This window comes from Corylus avellana, chromosome ca2 (assembly GCF_901000735.1).
Source record: "Corylus avellana chromosome ca2, CavTom2PMs-1.0".
NCBI classification, from domain to species: domain Eukaryota; kingdom Viridiplantae; phylum Streptophyta; class Magnoliopsida; order Fagales; family Betulaceae; genus Corylus; species Corylus avellana.
This window is the reverse complement of record NC_081542.1, coordinates 23,484,254-23,489,516: the sequence shown is the minus strand read 5'-3', so window position 1 is coordinate 23,489,516 and position 5,263 is coordinate 23,484,254.

Here is a 5,263-nt window from a genome sequence, read left to right as displayed (position 1 = left end):
CTACGATTTCTAAGAAGCAATTCCAGCAATGAGCTAGATATTCTCCAATCCATAATGGACTGGAGAGGATCCTATTCCAAAGTTTAAGATCTTACCTATAGGCTCAAACTTCGTTTTAATAGGTAAGGTCCAACACGTGAAATATTTAATTTAAATGGAGGGTGAATTGATGAAGTCAGGATTCGAGTTATCTAGCCAAGATCTCTACTTTGATACCATATTAATTAAATCATCAATTTTCTCTCTCTATTCTAGCAATTTTTGTTTGTGCACCTTCCACTCTTTATTATTACTTTTCACAAAGACGACCATGTGTTCTTTGAGTTATTGATCAAAGTCATCGATCATCACCGATCAATCTAAAATACCATCTTATAATTCTTTTAAAATCAAATTTTTACTCTTTAATTTAATTAAATTAATTAATTAATTTTTTTTTTTTAATTTCTTCCCCCCATCTAAAATTCTAGTTCTACCCTTGCTTTTGTCCTCTCTAAACTCGATAATTTTGAGGTTGGGTAGAAAGGCACCCATGAGCTAGCTTAATTATAACCATGAGTGGCATTTCCTTTCCTTATTATTATCCACCTTTCTTTTTTATGAATTGCTTCAACTCATTATGAAGGTAAGATAGATAGCTAGGTAAGTGCTAGATACATCCAATTCCTATTAACAGCATATTGATGCACCTTTTTATTTTATTATTATTATTTTTTTCTATTCAAAGAATGGTAGGCGGGGGAGACCAACTGTAATTATTATACTTGGGTGTGGCCAAAGTAGCACCTAACCGTTGAGAGCCGCATAGGAAGATGCTAAACACGCGGTGGAAATGCAAGCACTTCCTCAAGTTTGACTGAACCATAGCCTGACCCAACTTTAGCAGGACATGCATCAATAAGAACCAAGGTGGTTTACAATAATCAGACATTGAGATTTTCCTTACGGGATTCGAACTCATGCCCTAATGTATACCTAACCACTTTAGAAATTTTCTTGGGCCATTGAACCTCCACCCTAAATAGTGGCATATTTATGCACTTAAGTTTGGCCATATATATATATATATAGTCTTCTGTATATTTATAATTTTGTCTCCCCACATCTCTAAATCCTAGTTCTTTTTATTTATGCACTTAATTTTTGGCATTCCACTCAAGATCCATTAAGCACATGACACTTCAGTTGATTAGGATAAATGCCATGAAGACCATGATGCTAGCTTTCCCAAAACGCATGAAAGTTTTGTTTGGCCAATGGCAACAACAAAAATTGCACTTTAGAGGGTCTCAATGCTTTTGAGAATGGAGACTCTTTAGAGTGAGGTTACTTTATATTTGGTAAAGTTTCCTAATTTGTGCTTTAAATTTGTTAGACTAAAGAATTTTGTGCACTTCTTTGAAACAACATTACCTTTTCAATAATGTAATTGAAAGAAAAAGGTACAGTGTACGTAGATAATTAGTTGTTTTGAAGTGCCTAAAAGCTCAACTCCGATCCTCCTTTCTTCTTCTTCTTTCTTTTTTTTTTTTTTTGGTATAAATTGGATTTATTGAAAAAGAGGAAAATGAGAACAATGACACATGGACAAACCCCAGAAGAAGCCTAGCTAGTATTCCTATATATATAAGAAGGAGAAAGGCTAAAAGAAAAGAGCACCAAAAAAAGAGAAACAACTATCTAGGCCAGGTTTAGAATTCCTTCAATTCAAGAAGCCCCAAATTCTCAGAATAAGAAAGCTGTTTTCATGGGAAGGATACAAATTATCCAAGAGATTAACTCTCATCATGACCCATAAAATCTCAACTTGGATTTTAAATTTATGTAAAATAGGGGGCCTGGCTAACCAAATCCCTAGAAAATATCTTCATGGGGTTCTCTAAACTAAACGCATTTTGCATTTCATTTACATTTATCTATAGTACTAATCCAAACGTAGAGAACTATTATAGCTTTATGGATAAGTTTTTAATAATTACTTGTGAAAATTACAGTTTACCCCCTCTAAAGTTAACATCGTTTTTCAATTCGAACACCAAAGTTTCAATTTTTGCAATCCACCCTCACAAAGTTTCAATTTTTTTTTTTTTTTTCAATTCAACCAATATTATCCCAAAATTCTCATATTGCCCATAATTTTTATTTTTTTATTTTTTTTTATGAAAAAATAAATAAATTTAGGGCTGCAAAAATGACCAGATGGCCATGGACAACCCCGAATTTTTTTAAATTTTTTTTATAAAAAATAAAAAAATAAAAATTATGGGCAATATGAGAAGTTTTAGATACAATTGGTCAAATTGCAAAAATTTGGAACTTTGGGGGGTGGATTGCAAAAATTAAAACTTTGGTGTTCGAATTGAAAAAAACTGTCAACTTTGAGACGATAAACTGTAATTTTCCCTAATTACTTTCTCTCTACCTCCTTATCTTTCCTTGCTCATTTCTTTCTCCTCTTCTCTCTCCATTTTTTATAAACAAATGAATAGAAAATTATTAAAAGTATTACTTTAATAGAATAGAAAAAGAACAAAACCAGTACTACTAAGCCATTGGGAATCACATCTTGCATTAATGCAACAACATCCCAAGAAAACAAGAGCAACAGAATAGCACAACTACTACTCAGAAAGTAAACATTTGCAGAGATATGGCAAGACATAACAAATCTCCTATTAGTCGAGAAGGAGGAAAACTATATAATTAAGGAACACACCCTAGTTTAACATGCACCACAATATTGTCTAGCTAAAACAAGCTGGATATATATACACATCTATGTTTTTCCTAAAAAAACAACCTCAGATTCCTCTCTTTCCAGATGAGAATGAGCATAATTAAGCAGCCAACATAAGCTCGAAAATAAGGTCTATAAGCTATTTCTCTTTGAAATGGACGTACTCTCAATTTAGGGTTTCAAACTTTAAAAAGTTTGCAATATCACTTATTCGTTAGAATTTTCTTTTAAATCCTAACGAATGCCTTGAAAATTTCCAAAGTACAATTATTATTATTATTATTTTATTTTTTTAAAAAAATTTTATGAAGGTAATTTTGTAATTTTTATAAATTTTACATGGGTGTAAATTTCATTTCACCCTTTTACTGTCTAATTCAAACCCAAACTCTAACAGGATAGGTGATATATATATATAAAAGTGGTGGGCTAAGTAGCCGGTTCGTCCTTATCAAAGACGAACTTTGCTTCTCAAACAAGAAAAACATAACTTGTCAAAGGAGCTATTGACAATTGTAGCTCATTTTCAACACGAATTAATGTGGACTCCCATAATTGATCATGATTTTGATAGCATCAGCTGCAATTAATGTCACATGAAATGCTGTTATGAAATGCCTTGTTATTAATGTTGTGAACTCCACATTTTGATATATATATATATATATATATATATAAGGAAAAATCTATTCTAATATAATAGTCATGTTTGATATATATATATATATATCAAACATGACTATTATATTAGAATAGATTTTTCTTTTTTTTAAAAAAAAAAAAAAATTTTTTTTTTTTAAAAAAAAAAAACAAGAAAACAGTACATCCCCTCAAGGGGAGAGGAAACATAAGGGTGGATCTTTGCCAACAAATAGGGATGGAAAGGGGGAGGGGGAATAAGTGAGAATGCAACCCGAGTGAACTTTTGTCATGCACGATCCAATATGCCACATGATAGGCACAAAAATTAGCACTTCTGTTAATTTTTCTAGTATCCCGAAAGGAAGAGGCTAGAAGAAGAGACAAAGAGTCAGCAATAACTTTTTCCATATGCCAATCTTGAGTGATGGAAGGATGTTGTAATGCCGTGCTAACAATCAATGAGTCCCCTTCAATGGTGAACTTTGTGAGCTTCAAAGAAGCTGCTAGAGATGCAGCAAGGAGAGCTGCTAGGGGCTTCGCCAAAGTTGGGATCACATGGAGGACTGATTTGAGAAATGGCTTTGGTGATAAGCCCTTATACCGTCATGAAATGCCTTGTTCCTAATGTTGTGAACTCTACATTTTGTGCAAACATGAGATATACGTAAAATGGATGATTGGGTGATTTGTAAATTCATGCATTGTTATAAATGAAGAACTTGTATGGCATGGTTATACAATAGAACAAAAAAAAAAATGGTAGATTCATCCATTCACTATGCGGAGATGGTTGAAAGATGGTTGATAAATTTTTTTTTTTTTTTTTTTCATTTCTCAAAATAGGTGAAGAATTTGAAGCATGTGCATACTATTTATTTGGGCTGGACACTATGACCCATGGTTAAATTAGAATGTTAATTATCTTGGATTTGAGGGTTATTATGATCAGCGCAACCATCTACAAATGATAGTCACACCCTGCAGTATTGCTAGTTGTGTGAATTACCTGTGGTCGGACCTGATCGGACTAGTGGTGGCCGGCTATTGTACCTCATTGAGGCACAATTGTTGTACCATATGCCTTACGGGACGCGCGAACCTCATCGTAAGAGGGTTATGGGTACGAATAGACCATATGCAAAAAAAATTATGACTCAAAATAAATGTGCTATTATATGTCATCATTATTAATATTGTATCAACATGATTTTTTTGCCTTATTACCTGACAGAAACCTATTGAATGATGTTGTATACGATTTATCATCATTTAATAAAGATCGAGTTTACTACATTTTGACATGTTTCACATCTGACTACTCATTAAGTGGTGAAGTTACGTACGTACGCTATATCTTTCTACCTGTAAAATATATATATGTATAATTTTAAAAACTACATCATTTTTGAAGGGACCCAATAAGGAGGATATTTATCATTACTCATCTATGATCTAGCATATCTACCCCTATATGAACTAATATTGACCCACAAGAGCCGACTTTGAATAGAAGTTTGAACAGGATATTATACTTTTGTGTATTGTAACGGTGTACAAAAACAACATATTTATAGTTAAATAAAGCAAGTTAAAATTTTTATAAAAAATATACAATCAAAGAATTAATTGTCAATATTAGAAAATAAAATCAACTTATTTAAAGAATATAGTTAATCAACCTAAAGAAAGAAAAAAAAAAAAAATCAGTCAAACAAATAAAGGTACAACTCTCAAAATCCATTGCGACGACTATATCTAACAGCAAGAATATTGCAACAATATTTGACCGGCGTAAGAGTAACGTTCTGCAGAATTGACATCATCAACCAATTTTTTCTACCTTCGTTGAATTAATACCTTCGTTGAATTAATATATATATATAT